An 18,640-nucleotide genomic window follows, 5' to 3' on the forward strand; every position below is an offset into this window, starting at 1 on the left:
CTGGAAAAAATATTTTGTATGCATAGGTTCCTCTGTAAGCATAACACTGAACTTTAAAGACCTTTAAATTATTTTTGTTATATTAAAAAATCATCAAACTAGGTTAATATTTATGGGATCTGGTCCAAAACTTTTGAAACAGGCACAAATGTTCAATTATTTCTGTTATTTTGGATTCAGGCCATTTTTGTATCAGGCTAGTGTGGAAGATCTAAGTTTTATTAGAATCATGGGCTTGCAAGGTTAGGCTGCATAAAACTGGTTCAGGAAAGTAAGAAGAAAAAAGTGATAGCACTTTACAGCAAGTTAGTTGAAATAGCTGCATACTGTTCAGGATTCTAGACATTACCATTATTGACCATCTATTTCAATAATTCACAAAGTAAATTCTTGTTAAATATACCCTACTTTTACCCAATAGGGAATTTTGGAGAGATTTATAATTTGTGGTTTTTTTATCTTCTGATTAACATAAGCATCTGGAGGTTATATTTCATCTAACTATACTTATGTATAAGAATATATTGTGAATATTAAAAAAAAAAATTAAGGCAGGTAGGTGTAGATGTAAAGTAATGTATTATTTCTAGAAATAGATATATAAGTAATGTAAAGTCAAATACATTTGACTATTCCAGATAAGTCAAAGATTTTGGAAGATAATGAGATTTGAAGATATCAAACCATTTTTGATTTCTGTTGACATCAGTAGATCTGGAGAACACGAGCCAAAGTCAGTGTTGGATATGCTCTTCAGTATAGCAAATCACTGCCATAGCACTCTCCAGGCTTTCCACCCTAAATCTTCTTTATGTCATTAAGACAGCTCTCGAAAAAGGCATCACTTAACTTCAAGTGCTTTTTAACTTATTTCTATTATTGAGATAAAAGTTAAATGTTTTATTAGATGTGGATTGTATGCAAAACAGATCGAATGTAGGTCAGAACTGTGCTTCTGTGTGCTGGGATTAACTGAGCAATAAAACGCCTTCTCAAGGTCATCTTAGTTCTTTGTTTTTTTCCCCTTCAGTTTTTGTTGTTGTTCTTCTGGTTGGTTATTTTTTTTAGTTGTAAATGTCATCAGGAGAGATTTTAATGGTTGAACAGACAGACTGTGTAGCTTTTAGAAGTGAAAACAAAACAAGTGACTTTTCTTCAGTGACTTATTAGAAGGATCACTGATTATTAATTTCTACTAAATGACTGCCTAGCGTGGAATGGAAACTCAGTCACCTTAGTGACTGAGGTAGACTGCAGATTCATTCACAGACTTTCAATTTGATTGTGTGTAGGCAAAGGGAGAAAATAACTGGATGTGACTTCTCAGCTGGCTTGGCAATAATACAGCTGGAGTATTAAAAAAAAAAGAGAAGGCAAGTCTAGGGAAAGCTCCAGTTCCTGTATTTAATTATTTAAAAAAGCTGCCTAATTGTAAGCTTTATCTCTGACAGTTGTCAGATGTCTTCCTGCAAGTGAAGATCAAAAGGAATAATTAGTATGTAGTCTCTTTGTCCCCATGGCTAACAGTATTTTTTTAATCTGTTATAATGTGCATTGATGAAGTCCTTAATGGAAGGCAGTGATTTTCTCAGGTGAAAGTTTCCTTTCATTTTATATAATTCTGTCTAGTTCTGGTTTTCAGACAAGTGGAAGAGTTGGAAAAACTTGCTTTTGTATAGTTTTAGCATAATTTCTTCAGAAAATTGACAAAAGGCTCCTACTGTGAGAAAAATGTTTCAGCATAGTTCTTTTTCTCTAATGTGGAACAAAAACCTCCCTCCCTGCAAATGTAATTTTGAGCTTTGAAACTACCAATAATATGTGAATCCCTTATTCCTTTCCTGTTTTATTCCTAATTAAAGCCTTAATTGGCTCCCAGCATTGAATACTTTGGACTCAATTCTTATCTGAAGTATGCAAATATACAAGTTAATTCAGTTTCCAGGGAAGGCAATCAATACTTTAAAATACCTCTACCTTTAAAAGCTGGGAAAGCAAGAGGAGACACTCTACCCATGAGGACTTGAAGAATAATGAGAAAGAGGATGAAATGTCTGTAGTGGATGTAGAAGGGTGAATTCCTCTGGTTTGCTTTTGCACTTTCTTTCAGACAACCTCACTTAAACAGTCAGTGTGGCAGAATCACCGGTGACAGAAAGTGATTACAGCTCACCTCAGTCCTTGTGCGGAGTAACAGCCAGTAACATCCAGTAACAGCTGATGTCTTCACCACAGCAGTCTGGGAGACCACTAGGTTTGTTCAGGCACTTGGTCACTCTTGACTGCAACAGTATTATTTCACCTGAACCCTTAGCTTTCACCCATTCTTCTTTTTGCTCTCTGTGGCCTTTTATCTCTTCTCCTGAGCCCCTTCTAAAATTCACTGTGTCTTCCTTTGTCCCCCTGAAATTGTTCTCTCTGAAAAAACATACCTTTAATGATGGGCTGGTAAGAGAACCCCTTCAATGACTTTAAATTCTACTTCTATTGGCAAATAAGGATCTACAAATGAACAGCATATTCTGTTTATCATACACTAATAAAAGTACTAATCAAAACATATATTCAGAACTACTGAAACTGATAGAACTGTCCATGCATGCTGGTCATACTGAACTTCATTGACAAGCATTGCAAAAGGCTGAAAATCATTCAGGATAGCTTATTGCCAGACTATTTCAGATCACAGCAAATATGTAGAATTAGTCTACATAATACTATGCTGTTACATTAAAGACAGCCAAAGAGTGAGAAAGTTAAGCCAGCCTGATAGCCTGGGGAGGTCAGAGGGAAGAGAATGTCAGAAACTATCAGAAAAGTTTAGTCACAGAAAAAATAAAAGATGCTGGAGCATAACCCAGTCCCCACCTATGCCCAGTCTCCAAGTTTCTTATCACAGAGTACATAAATCTTGTGCAGGTTTATATAATGAGATGTGTCTTATTCTCATTTTTCTATTTCTTTCTGAAAATCTGCTAATTCTTGAAATCCTAGAGCAATTTTGTCAGTGTTTTAAGTTTTTCTCAAGTTTCAGAGTCCTGAAAAAAACCCCCTGTGATTGATAAAGAATAGAAAGTGCTGTTTATGTAGGTAGAAAGCTGTGAAAATATGACTTGTATATATCTTAAAAGCTCAAGACACAGAAAGCACAGGATAAAGGTAATTATATTAGAAAAATGAATGCCTCAGGAGTCCAAATTAAATTTCCTAATTTATTTATACATATGTTGTTCATGTATGAGTTTACACACATGCAAATACATGTCTTTTAAAAAAATATGTGTTTAGTTTTACAATAGTTGAAACAGTCTTCCTACATTCAAGGAATGCTTTTCTATCTGCTATAAATTTATTTTAAATAATTCAAGTAAAATGCTCAACAGAAATGTAATAACTAAAAATCCTATTTTGATTTATAGTATGTGTGTGACTATGAGACCTAAGTTGTGTGGAAAGCAGAGCAGAAAATGTAATCATGTCCTAGTGCTTGTTTATATAACATTACTTTTTCAGAGAAGTCTAAACTAAGAAAGTCAGAACTTAAGAAGTCTCATAAGCTTTTCAAAACCTGGATCAACCTTTCACTTGTTTATAGTTGATGGTCACTTTATATTTACAGAAACTATATTTAAATGTTTAATACAATTACGATAATGAAAGAGGAAAAGATTTATTTTTAAAGACAAATATAAACTTAGAGATGTAGAGAAAAGTAGAACAAAGCAGTGCAGAAAGATATTAATTAGAATTCTTCTTTATCTACAATTCTAGCTGTGCAGAATTGTTACAGTTTAAATGGTGAAAGGACTGTTCCGCTTCCCATGGCAGCTACTGAACAAAATGGGGCTTAATATGAGAGGGACTTCATGCATCCCCAAGGACTTCAGCATCAACTTTGGGTGCAGGCAGGGAATGCTCACCAGGTAGGGGACCTGGAAGCTCAGAGCTCAGAGCTGGAAGCGGGACCTCATATATAGGTAGGTAATTCTTCCCAAGCCCCAGGGCAATCTGAGACAAACAAGCAGTTCGTCTGTTTTAGGGATTCATGGACTGATGTCTTTGCTTTGAGGTCTGACATAGCCTCCTGTAACTTTGTCTGAAGTGCATACATTTCATCGTCCCTTCTGGCTCCACAAAACCCCCAAAAAACCAAAACCACAGACACACACACTCACACATATTTGTTTTTCCTTACCTTAAGTCTTAGCATTTTTAATCTTTATCTGATTTTTTTTTTTAAGTTATATTTCAGTGACCACAATTGTGTTCCGTTACTCTTTATTGTCACCCACCTTTCCTTTTATTCAGTCAGACTCTTTTTTTGGTTCATCAAATCCCACAGAAAAAACTTTGCCATGTTTTCTTTCTTTTCTTTCCATTTCTTTCAGATCTGTTGCAATGTGATATGGTTTATTGAGCCAAGTGGATTTGCATTATTCATGACCAGAGAAACTTTCTGGATAATTTCTATTACCTTTTGCTTTCAAAAGTAATCAGTAGCACATGCCATTAGTAGTTTTGCTGTATCAATCCATTTATCATTTAAAACTTGTCAGTTCTTTTTCATTCTCTTTCCTCCTTCAGGGCCAATAGCAAAAATTCTTTTCATAAGTCCCCCTTCATGTTTCATATTATGTTGCCCAAAACATATTGATATTTGGATGGCCAAGGCAAATTTATGCTTGGGCAACTAATATGATTTTGTCTTATTATCAAGACGCTTTAATTCCTGACATGCATCCAAAATTCGGATTGTGACTGTGCCTTTTAATGTGCTTAATATTTGCATTTAAAATGACCATGCATCAAGTGCATCAAGTCCAACAAAAGTAATCAAGAATAATATGAAAAGTAGGTTTTGTACAGCAGAAAACCAATAGTGATGCTTTCAGTTATATAGTTTTAATTTTTCCAGACAGTTTTAATTTTTCCAGACAGCTGCAGTTTATTGTGGCACTACTGAAAGTACATAAAAATTGTACTCAATTGCTGGTAACTTAATTGTACAATCTTTTCATCTGGACAGCTGTTTTGAATGGGCTACAAGTAGTTGAAACGGACTCTTTTTCCCCAGAGGATGCTTCTACTATTTTATCTGTGAAGACATTTATTTCTCTACCTAGATCATAACTGTTCTCTATATGTTGAAAGAAGCTGTATCATTTTTTTATTTATTTTTTAAAAGATAAAGCAGTCAGTTTAGTCAAATACCAAGGGTCACGATCACCTGGGGTGAAACCTGTGAGTTAATGGAATTGTACTCACTTATACTCCTCTGAACTTGGCATTGTTCCTGAAATACAATAAAGCTGAAGAACAGAGCAGAGAATAGCAGTCTAATGTAGGAAAATTGCACTGAAACTACAAGCTGTCTGGTGTACGAAGTTCTACAGATAATTAATATGAGCCTTTCAAAAGTGTGGTGGGAACTTAGGTGATCTGCACTCTACACCTCTTTTTTAATAGCCTTGTTATAGGTATATCCATACACAAGATCTTAATTCTTGGGCAGTTTTATAGAATACACAGTGTTAAATACATAAGTTACTCAGGGACAGATAAGTAGAAGGTCTTGTAGACTTCAGTGACAATCAAATAAGTCTCTTACCATCCCTCTTAAGTGAGCTAGTGACTAATGGCATCATAGTTCTGTAGCCTAAAAGGGCATAAATTTCTTCCAATGCATGTCTTGCTGTTCCCTCCATGCATTTCACTGATAACATCTTCTCTGTGCTGACACGGGTATTCAGCCATGCACTACCCTGGGAACAGATTTGGGTTAAAACTGTTTTAAAGAGGTTATTTCTCAATGTGTATTATTATGCTATTCCAGTTCATTGTGCAGCTTTGCAAACACCAGGCAGTGGCACTCAGAGAAAGAGATTCACAGTGCTGGGAGAAAGCAGATCAGAGTAGGGGCAGCAAAGGGTAAGACTCTCCTGTAGCTACAAATTCTAGCTCATTCTTGTTCCAGGAGCTTGTTACAATAACATTATTAGCCATAACAGTTTCACTCTTTGCTGTGTTATTCCATGATCTAGCCAGATTTGAAGGTTCTTTTTATTTTATCTGAATATATCCTTCCTTTTAATTAGAAGTAGCTCTTATACCATAACTCATTATCACAGAACATTGCCTGAACAGAAATTTGAAAACATTTTTTTCCTTCTCAAATTCCTTTCTCCTTTACTACCCCATTAAATAATTATTTTCATGTCTTAACAGGAAAATATAATATATATTTTTCTTTTCTTATTGTTATTTTCCTTAAAAAAATAATATGCAATACAGAAATATATAGCAATTATACATATATATACACTATAAAGTATATAATATAAATTATTATATATATATATGTAATTCTGTGTCCATGTGTAAGTTAATTAATTTCTTAATTAGTTTGTATTTTTTTTCAGAAGTAAGTAATGAATATTTTAACCAGCATAGGACAGTGAGTGCCACTGGTTATTTTACCTTTAAATATTATGCAATTCTTTCATTTGCTAAAGAAATAAATTTTGAACATTTTTGGTAATACTTCACTTTCCAAAACAGCTAAGCAGAATGTTTGACAAAACCAAATGAGGAACTCTGACGGGGAAAAAAGAGGGTTGAAAGAATATCAGAAATTTCCAATTACTATCCCTGATAACACATTTTTCAGAAAATTAGATATTCTCCCTTGAAAATAATTTGATAGTTCTGAGTACTTCTAAAATCTGCCTGTTTAATTTACTAAAGAGCAGTGAGTAATTAAATGCAATAAAATATGACAGGATACTCAGGTCATAGTTGTACATAACTGAGGAGATGAAAAAATCTTTGTGAGGATATTCTGTCTTTTGATCAGCTGCAGGTATGAGGCATCATTGAAGAAATACCAGTTCTTTCCTCTGCGTATTTTACATTTTGTGTACTTTTAAAATGAGTGCTGTAGCACAGTTTAAGATTTGTTTTCCTTTAATGGTTTGTGTTTTCATCATTACCCTGCATCTAACCAACTACAGGCAACTGAGACCCTCATATAATGTGAAGTACTTCAAGGCAGAAGAGAAGGTCAAGTCCTTCTAGAATTGTAGGTGGTTTAGTGCAAGAACTGAAAGGTAATATTCTTAATAGATCTTTTTTGCACCTAACTTCCACTTTGCATATACATGCCCATTTACTTCTTGGGAGTCATTGTTTTTCTCTTGGTACTGTGGCTCTACCCCTTTACCTCTTCATGGGAAAAATGCTTTGTTTTCTGTTTCCATGTTGCTTGCTACCCTGAATCTTTTTTATCACTGAAAATTATACTGTTGGCTTTGTCTTGGTGGATCTGGTCCTGGGTAGCTTCTGATTCTGTCAAGCCACATTTCTTCAAATCTCTGACTATCTCTGCCACTTGTATTCTAGACTTTACAATATGCTTTACATAGCTTTCCAATAGCTGGATAATGATGTTTTGGACAATGTTTTTGATAGCATGTATCCAAAGGTTCAACTAAGGGGATTTTAGAGCTAAGTTTAGTGAAAAATTAAAGTGAAGATATCTGGCTCATCTAGGCTGGAAATGTCACAATCTACTTTTGTCCTTATTAAGAGCAAGCAGAAAAATTATGACAATCCTCTATAAAGGAAAATTTATTTGGAGATATGTAATTTTATCTTGACAGAAATTACAATATTAAAAATAATTTGGTTTAAATGAACAATTTTTTTTTAAATAATACATTTCTCCTCCACCTTCCTCCCTGCCCAGGACAGATTAACCGAACAGATTTTTTGGATTCTCTATGGCTTATAATTAGTACAAGTGATTGTGGTGGGTCCTCTGGCTGTGGACAGAAAGTTCTAGTATAGGATGCCTGCACAAAGACTGACATTTTTTGAGGAGTATTGTTCAGAAGGTGAAAAAGTAAGGTGATAGGATTTCCTGATAAGTGAAATTTAACTTTGCATTAACACCGTTTGAGTTTAATAAGACATTGTCAGTTAACATTGAGGCTAATTTGAATTACCAGTGCTTTTGAAGTAAAGCTAGTGGTGTTCAATAAATTCCCCTTGCACAGAGGAAAACTTATACTATGAAGGTAAAATTCAGTCATTCACAAGAGTGATGTGGTCAAACATTTAAATTTTTTTTAGTAAAACTTTCTAAGAAAATTAACTTCCTTGTCATGGTTTCTAAGGTTAAAGCTATATTATTTAATTAATAAAGTAAATGACAACAATGTCTAGTATATATGGAGCCACTGTAATAAAATTTTTATTGTTTACAATAGTGTTCTCTTTTAACTAGTAATATTTTATTACAAATAAACCAAATTCTGAAGCAATATTTGCTTTCTTATTCACATGTGCACCTCTTAAAAATCCTTAGAGACCAAAAAAAAAAAAAAAAAGAAAGGCATGAATCTCTTTTTAGATCCTGCGATGGCTAGGATGTGAAAATGTGAAATGTTTTCAGGAAGAAAATGATAAAGTGCCATGGATTTGAAAACGGAGAGTAAACTGAAAAATCACACTGAAAGAAATAGTTTGCAACCTTCCCAAACATGTAACACATTTCATATTACTTTTGTGCTTAAGGACAGTGAAAGAATTTCACTGCTCAAAGGAAAGCTCTTTCCAGTTCCTTCCTGGGGTGGTATTAGACCCATGCTGTGTTTGAGCAGGGCTCTGACAAGATGCCACGTAGTGAGTGAAACCATGACACTTATATACTTCTGTGAAAGGGAAGTAAGGAACATATGCCACAAGGAGAGCAGTACAGATTACAGTGCTGCCATGCTGTGTTAGATGTGCTTGCAATGCATCAGGTGCAACAAGGATGGGAAAGGACAGGATGGGATGGGGCAGCCAGCCAGCCACTATTCCACTTCCATTCTGAAACAAAATGGAGGTTAGGGCTTCACTCAGACAGTTTTCTTCAGTATTATATATTTCAGCCTGAGTTTATCAAATTTGAAGATTTCTTTGCATTTCTACCTTAACTGAAATTATAAAAGGGACTTATAATAGAACAACCTAAAGGTTTCTTATTTCAGAAACAAACCAACTACTGAAATATGCTATAGAGACATCTGAGTGAGAAACCCCAGTTAGGTTTATCAACAGAAAAGAGCACCATTTGTTTTCAATACTGATGTCTAAATGAAGCATAACTGTACCACATTATCACATCGGCTAGCTTAATCAACAGGCAGAATTCAGCTCTCGCATATGTTCCTGGGCTAAGAGGGCTAAGTGTCATTCAAGATCTCAGCAGAAGCTTAGCCAGCTTGATGGACTCCGTAGTGTCCTCTGTTACACTTTGGTTCTGGGAAAAACATGCAGAAGTAACTTGGTATATCTGTGTTGGATGTGTCTATGATGATTCAATGAGGAGCGACAGAATAGTTAGGAGAAACATCCACTGGTTGAGTGCTAGTGAGCCTTTTAGCATTGAGTTATCTGAAACAATAATTTCTCCCTGAGTGCATACCTGACCTATTCCAAATTTAATTTAAAGCGTCTTAAGGTGTCAAGATCTTAAGCTGTGTTTGCCAGCCTAAGTTATGACTGTTCCCATTCTTCTATTTCAAAACAACTTCACTTTACAATTCTGTAATTGAAAGATCTAGCTTATGTTCTTCTTGGGTGCAATATCTGGAGTAACAGATACTAAATAATCAGAAGGAGGGAAAGGAAATTGTAAATCACTATATCCTTCTCATGCAACTTTCTTGTAACTGTTCCCTGTAGCATATGTTTTCTGTAGCTGTATTTTTTATAGTAGGTATCCAACACTGTAATAATTTTGTCATTGAAATGTTGATGGACTTTCCTAGTTCCTTTAGTTCTCCGTGTTTCATGTTTTTCAAGTAATGTATTTGTAGCTCAATGTGTGTATCTGTGCTGTAGGTTCAGCCTTTGAAGTAAGGGACATATCCCTCTGTTCCTTCTTCTGGAAAGAGGGAAGAGAAAAGGTGCAGGCTAGAGACAAGGCTGTGAAGGACACTGGAGAATGGGTATCTGCCCATACTGAAGTTTCAGCTTAATAACATCAAATAAAAGAAAAACCCAAACATGGTCATGTGTTGAAGAATGTCCTTAATCACAACAATAATTTTATAAAGCCTTAGGATTCTTAAATATTATTTTGGCTCTAGAGTACTTCCACCTGAGAGAGAGAGAGAGAGAGATAGAACTCAACCTTAGGGATGTCATCAGAAGATGGGAGAAAAGAAGTCTAAAATGTGAAATCCTGGGTACTTGCAGAGTTCTATAACTATTTTCAATTTCACTTAGCACTTTAAGCCATCTTATTTGCTGTGTGTCCATATGCATTTCTATCGCTCTGAATGGTCAGAATTTCATATGGCACATACTTTCCGAACAAATGCTCATCAAAACTGTAGCGCATGTTGACTTATTGTCCATCTCACCTTCAAAAGGTAGTGTGGATAGAATATTTTCTACCTATAAATAACAGTAAATTCATATGCATATGTTTTTGTGCTGTATTAATATGGTCTAATGATTAGGCCCTGTAGATCCTTGGGAAACTTCTGTACCTCAAATATGCAGTGTCAAAGAGGACCATACAAGAAACACTGAAATAGGGTTTGTTTATGTCAATGTGCTGTGTTGTAGCAGCCAGCCTGCAATCCCTTTCTGATTTCCAGTGTCCATTCTCTGTGCTATGCAGCCCTAGCCTTACACTGCCTGGACGAAAGAGGTTATCTCCAAAGCAGATGGTATGATACAGCCCAGTAAACTTTTAAATGAAGCAGCTATATTGGTAGACAAGAAAATAGAGTTCTTTGACATCCAACCTGCTAAAGTGACATTGCTGTTTGACAAGAGAGAGGAAATCTGTAAAGAGTTATATTTACATAATTTCTACATTCTTTTTATATAATTTATACAATAGAATATATTAATAACTTCTATATTCTGTTAAGAGTAGTTGTATTTTAATTTTAGTACGCTGCTGTATTGCTCTGCTAAATCAAAATCCCTTCAGGCATCAAGGTCTACAAATTAGTAAGTCTGGTATTAAGCATTAAACCTTCTCCGTGTGGAATATATGAAGGACCTGGTCAGAGAGTACTGAACTCTGATGGGGAATACTTTCCCTAAATCCAAACCATGTCAATTCAGGGAAGCTGAGTGGATGTATTCATGTCATTCTGTTGTTATAAGTTAACTTCATGAGTTCTGTGGACTTTCTGACAAAAAAAATTAACTTTATTCTGAAGAGGCAATGTCATATCTGTATGTGCTGTTACGGTCGATCTGCTCCCTGTTAACCTAATTTGGTTGCTACCAGAAGGTGTATGTCAAATAGTCTGCCAGGAAGTAATTAGTCAAATTAGTTAGATAATCACTTTCCACGCAGTAGTGAATATCTTCTGGTGTTCATAACAACCATTCGCATGTGTTTTAGGAGGGAATATATGTCAGATCTAATAATATGAACCCTAATTTCAGCATATGTTTCACTATTTGTCTCTTAACCTCTTCAGTGCAAAGGCAGCATCATTAAAACTATACCATTCTGCTGTCGTAGTGCAGAAGAGGCAGATATGGTCTTATTGATGCCCAGCAAAAATGTGTTTCGTTCCACGGTCTGGTTACTGAAGTTGTCTTTAGACTTTCATAGAATCATAGAATCATAGAATCGATTGGGTTGGAAAAGACCTCCGAGATCATCGAGTCCAACCCTTGGTCCAAATCCAGTCCATTTACTAGATCATGGCACTCAGTGCCACGTCCAATCTGCGTTTAAAAATCTCCAGGGATGGTGAATCCACCACCTCTCTGGGCAGCCCATTCCAATGCCTGATCACTCTCTCTGTAAAGAATTTTCTCCTGATATCCAACTTAAATTTCCCCTGGTGGAGCTTAAGCCCGTGTCCCCTTGTCCTATTGCTGAGTGCCTGAGAGAAGAGACCAACCCCCACCTGGCTAGAACTTCCCTTCAGGTAGTTATAGACGGTGATGAGGTCACCTCTGAGCCTCCTCTTCTCCAGGCTAAACAACCCCAGCTCCCCCAGCCTCTCCCCATAGGACTTATGCTCCAGTCCCTTCACCAGCCTTGTTGCTCTTCTCCGGACCCGCTCCAGCACCTCAATATCCTTTCTGAACTGAGGGGCCCAGAACTGAACACAATACTCAAGGTGTGGCCTCACCAACGCAGAGTACAGGGGAAGGATCACTTCCCTGCTCCTGCTGGCCACGCTATTTTTGATACAGGACAGGATCCCATTGGCCTTCTTGGCCACCTGGGCACACTGTTGGCTCATGTTGAGCTTCCTGTCAATTAGTACCCCCAGGTCCCTTTCTGCCTGGCTGCTTTCCAGCCACTCTGTGCCCAGCCTGTAGCGCTGCATGGGGTTGTTGTGGCCAAAGTGCAGGACCCGGCACTTGGCTTTATTGAACTTCATCCCATTGGAATCAGCCCATCTCTCCAGTCTATCCAGATCCCTCTGCAGAGCCCTCCTGCCTTCCAGCAGGTCGACACTGCCTCCTAATTTGGTGTCATCAGCAAATTTGCTGATGATGGACTCAATCCCCTCATCTAAATCATCAATAAAGATGTTAAACAGGACTGGACCCAACACAGACCCCTGGGGAACACCACTGGTGACTGGCCACCAGCTGGATGCAGCTCCATTCACCAGCACTCTCTGGGCCCGACCCTCCAGCCAGCTCCTAATCCAGGAGAGGGTACACTTGTCCAAGCCATGGGCTACCAGCTTTTCCAGGAGTATATTATGGGAGACAGTGTCAAAGGCCTTGCTGAAGTCTAGATAGACCACATCCACAGCCTTCCCCTCATCCATCCAAGCTTTAATGAGCTTCTGGAAAGTTTTTTTTCAAGAGAGATAAGAAAATGGCAGATACTTTGTAGGGTTTTGATTAATTAAATGAATATATCACTGGTCTATTGTTTTGTTTGTTTGGGGCTTATTAATTAAAATAAAGTGGAAAATAAATGTGTCAAAACATCAGTCATGTTGAATTGGCATATGGTTTCTTTTTTTTTTTTTTGGTAACTCTGTCTTGTTGATTGATTTGTGTTTTCATTAATTCATCTTCCATTTGGTCTTTTTAGCCTTCATTAGGATAACAATAAGGAGATACAGGTATTGTAAAATTGAATTTTATCACAAAGAAAATTAACCTGTGTATGTGTTAATAAACCCTGGATATGTGCTAGACAGAAGCGAGTAGCTGTTCATTTTCTAGTTATATATTATATTTTGAGTCACTTAGCGAATAAGATCCAGACATGTGAAAGTTTTGATGATGAGTTCAAAGTAGTAAAATCAGAGTAGAAAGGTTTATTAGCCTGGATACATGCTTGTTTTCTAACATTAAGTAAAAAGGATTGGAGTTTTTTACTTTCAGAGTCAAGAAATAACCAAGTTTGCCATCTCATTAGTGTTAAAAATGTCTCACTTGTTGCCTGCAGTCCTGAGAGGACTCATTCAGTAACATTCTTTTATCAATGAACCAGAATCAGTGGCTATACTGTTAAATTTCCCCCTCACCTTTCCCTCTCTCCTTTTCACTTCTCCGTATGGCTCCCAGTGACTGTCTCAATATAGCAAAGCACACGTGCAAGTTGGTAACTGCTCTTGGTTAGGAAGTTAGTGACTGCTGTTGATTATACTCTTCCTAAGGTAGCAGATTACAGCGAAAAACTTCCAACCTAGCAGCATAAAAAAGAGAAAGTTGGTATGTTATCTGATGGTTTTCTTATGGCAGCCAGTATTCCCTCTTTAGGAAGTATGTGTGTAGCACAAGCTGTGTACCTGACGGAAAGACATGCTTCTGAAAATAAACCTATTAGTGAAAGTACCACCCTGAGTATTTGTATTTTACCATGACCAGGACAGTTAATCATAACCTTAATGGTGTGGAAGGCCTGATTTTCCACAGGCAAATGCTCTTGTAAATGGGAGAATTATAATATTGAGATGTAATAATTAATTTTAAAGGTGAAATTCAGGTGGTATTAAGAATATCTGTAAAAACCTCAAGTTTCCAAACCATACAGCAGTGATGTCGGATTGGACTTTCCCTGCAGAATCTTTTTACCCCTTCACAGAAAAGTTCCTCTTGTTATTTTTTGGGGAAAGCAGACTGTCAAAACTTACCTTGAGTTCAGGGATATGAAATGTAAAATAAAGTTGTCAATTTACAAATGAAATTGCCTCCAGCAGAGAGGACAGAACTCCATCAGTTGGATTTTTACCATGCCCACTTGCAACAGTAAGTTCAGGCAGTCCTAGAACTTGGAAATACAAATTAAAAAATATAAATAAACAAAGATCTGACTGCACTTAGAACAACAATACTGTAACAAGGAAAAGGCATTTGGGTTTAAAATCATTTAGCTGCTGAAACTGAATTTGAAAACCTTTAAAGCTTTAATGTAATACTGGAAAGTGGAAGCATTTTATTTTATTTAGTTTAAGTTTGCAAGATCAAATATATTGTTCAGAGAGGGTAGAACCTTGGTTGGGTTTAAGACAGTACTTTGATGTTATCCATTATATCATTTGAGTGTTAAATTCTGTAGCAGGGCTGTTGGGTGGATGTTACAATAACAGTGAGGTACTAGTGAGGCACTGCTGGTAATGTATTTTCTAGTCTTTCTTTACAGAGAATTTATTCATGCTGAGTAGCATTTTGTGTTTCTTGTTAACAACTCATATCTCAGTCTCATATACTGATGTCATGTACATGATGTGACATGATATCCTGAATCTTGAGCTTATAACATATCAGACCTTTTAAGTCAAAATATAGCCATAAAATTTTCAGAGACAAAAATGAAAGCTGTTAAAAAAAAAGTCATAATTGGTGTGCTCTTAAAAAACCAAACAACCAAATAACCACAAATAACACATTCCCTCCTTCCAATCATATAATCTTCTTGCACTTAAGGTCTTTGGAAGAGATCTGAGTGTATTGATCACAGTAGAAATGCATTATTTCTCTTCATGTTTTTCTAATTTTATTTTAATATTTGTAGTTACTGTGAAAAGCAGTGTATTAGAAATCAAATGCATATGAAGACCAATATGCTGTGCAGCAATAGATGCAGAAGGAAGCCCACAGGACAAGAGCAAAGAAGCACATAAATTTTATTGGTGTGCATTCTTAGTGCTAAAAACATGCAGTTCCAGTGCTCCCTGAGCCTGAGATAGTTTCTTGCATTTAAGATGGATTAGTCTTCCATGCATTTATCAAATCTTCCACTAACTTATCTAAATGAATGTTCCATGAATGTTCATCCTATGGACAGGCAGAGGATGTGATATCGATTTCTTTTTTTTTTAAGCACTATTATTTGTACTCCAAGTTCTTGGAAATACTCATTTATTCTATACACTATATACATGCCAGACAAAATCCAGCCTTCCCCCATCCATATATTTTGTATTCTGCTTTTAAGCTTTCCCCTGTCCTTCTGTCTCTGAGGTCTAAACCTGGAGGCATTCTAGACCCCGACTAACTAAACAGTTGAAATCAATTAAAAAAATATTCATGAACTGCATTAGCTGCCTCCTTTTTTTCTTATTGTGGCAGTCTTTGGATGTAAACCCTGAATGTCTGATTGAGACATTTAATTCCTAAATTAAAATTTTCAGTGGCAGATACTCAATCAGGTATCATAATTTATCAAGGTGCTGAGGACCAGTTTTCAGCCTCTGTAAATGAAATATGATGCTGCACTTGATAGTTTCATGCCTTGTTAGCTTATAATTTAATGGAAATAGAATAATAAACTTGAATACTTAATTCTGGAGATGATTTTTTTTCTTTTTACCTTTCCCTTAAATTCTCTAGTGAAATGTTTCTATGTCTATTCCCTGAAATAGTATTTTTTGATATCATCAAAAAGCTTCAAGTGATTGGAAGGGTTTACCTGGAATTCATGAGACTGGTAAAATGCTGTATTGTGGCACTGATATTTTGGGGTAACTTTTTTAGTAAGTTTTTTTAGTAAGTTGTATCAGGTAGATATGAAAAAACAGATATTAGAAAAACAAAACAAAGGTATAAAGACTTGTTTCAACTGTGAAAAAAATATATGAAAAACAGCATTTTACAAGTTGTGTCAAATGGCCTGTGGTGGGGAATCTTTTTCTTCTGGAGCTACTGGAACTAATTCTTCCCTCATACCAATTCTACATTGTCCAGTGGTGTGGCAGCCTGTGATAAGAGAGTAAATTTAGAAAATAAGGATAGCAGCTGAGCTAAGGATGTTGCTGGAGACTTATCTTATATATTTTGACTTTTAAGGGCTTAAGTCAAACCCTGAACTTTATTTAAATGTATTTTATATTGAATTATAGTCATCATCCTACTTACCTCCTGTCTCCTAAGCTGCTTAGAAAATAAACAGTATGTACTGCCTAAGAACATGCGCTGAAAATAAACTGTCAAAGAGCCATTACGGGATTATTCTTTTGTTGTAGCTGTCATTGGGTGAGCTGTTCCTCATATGCTTGCTAAATTATATGACTTTTTTTTTATACTCCTTGCTTTATATGCCACAGTGTCCCTGCCCACTTGTTTTACGTAACAAGTTGCTGAAACAAAACAGAGAAGCTTTATTCCACAGAATTCATTCCTGCCTGCCAGATGGTTAAGTGACTTCTGCTTCAGAAGTCTCAAAACTTTCATGCTCTGACAACTGGATTTACAAACTGTGTGATTTAGGTTTCTTGAAATGAGAGGCAAGCAGCTATTAAAAAAAGAATCTGCTACCTGCCAATTCTTCTTTGGTTTTAAATCTCTGATGTGATCTTTCGATACTTCACTCAATGGCAATCTGATCAAAATCTCCTATATGTTATTTCAATATGTTATTACAGAAATCTTTCCTGGTTTTACTTACTGAATGTGATCACTGTGTAAGAGTAGATGCTTTGTCTTATTCTCTACCACCTTATCCTTCACAGCTTCTTTTCAGAAGTCAAATTTTATTTCCTTCCCCATCCCTTTAAAGGTACTACACAAGAAATAATCCACAAGAATTTATATAAATCAATAATTTATATAAGTTATACAAGTTCTTTCACAAGAACATATATGCATAAGTAATTAATATTGAACAGTTTTCCTTAAAAAGAGAGATATTTTTGTAATGAAAAAATTAATAGTGTATAATATTTCACAAGAGAGATACATGAACTGTCTGAAAAAAAGGAGGAAACACCACAGAAAGAAATATTTAAGCCTATTAGCCAAAATATTCTGTTTGACCTGTGTAAAGTCATGAATTTGGAAGCATAAGAATCACAAACAAATTAATGTCAAATGTGACACATAAAAAATGTGAAATTTTCAGCCAATGAAAATGAAAAAAGTTACAGGTGGTAAGAATTATGAAATATGATGGGGTTATTTGCCTTTTAAAAGAGTAAGTGGGGTTGCTTGTTTTTACACAAAATAAAGTGGCATTATTTCACTTCAGGTCCAGCTCTATGAGTCTCGTGAAATACAATATGGGGGCTTGTTTTGTTTTCTTTTGTTGTTGTTTGTCTTTGATCTAGAGCAGTGTTGTATTATTTGGGTTAGAATACTGTACAGAAAAATACTTTCTCATCAAACTTGGTCATAGGAATGTGTTAGGGCTTCATATCTGTCAGAATTACTACATATCCTGTAGTAGGTAATGTGTTGCTACATCACTGTTTGGGAGAATCCTGAGTCAGTCAATATTATTAAAGCATAATGTTACTGTAAAGAAACAAATGAAAAAATCACTGTCATCAAACCAATAATACTGGAATATAATTTCAAGACTATTTTAATCCTTTTCGTGTAATGACACTGTTGCATGCATGGATGTTTTCACATAATGTGAACTACCACCAGACATAATAAATTTGCAAGGGTTGATACCAGTGATATATTAGAAAATTAGAAAAAAAACACTTCAATCTCTCTTGACAGCAAGCTTACATGATAAGAGTCCTCAGCAGTTCCTTAGCTGGTACTTTCTGCTATGTTAATATCTATTTTTCTTCCTGCATGCCTGGACCTGGAGAGATCTTTGCTAGTATCAGATATCAGTGGCTGGACAGATTAAATCTCCTAGCTCTTTAAGTGGGTGAAGAAAAGGATCTAGAATTAACCTGAAGTTTATTTTACTGGATCTGTTTTTCTGTTTATTTCAGGCTCAGCTATCATAATGATTTAGATTTCTATTACAGTGACATATTCCTTTATGTTAGCTTTCAGAAAAGAAGTTAAGCAAAGACATGGAAATAGGAGACAGCCTCTTTCCAGGTTTTCTAAGAAAGTTTCTCAGAGAGTCCTTTCAGATACGCTGAAATATTCCTTATTCAGGTAAACATTTCAACCAGAATAGTGCAGCTCTTTCTAAAAATGTGAGTATTGGGATAATACATTATTTAGTCTTTTTCTGATTTAAATGTGGGTAAGTTTTTGTTGAAAGTCTGTGTAACTTTCCTGCTTCGAGGGAGTATCTAAAATCCTTAAAGGGAACAATCTTTGTCAGGGTTGTGTTTTTCCATATCTGGTCAAACTTTCAGTTTATATATGTTGCATAGAGAACTTATTTGACTGCAGAATTTGGATAGCATTGCACATTCCCTACTGCACGAATGAACCCTGGTGGCAA

This window comes from Pseudopipra pipra, chromosome 4 (genome assembly GCF_036250125.1).
Source record: "Pseudopipra pipra isolate bDixPip1 chromosome 4, bDixPip1.hap1, whole genome shotgun sequence".
NCBI classification, from domain to species: domain Eukaryota; kingdom Metazoa; phylum Chordata; class Aves; order Passeriformes; family Pipridae; genus Pseudopipra; species Pseudopipra pipra.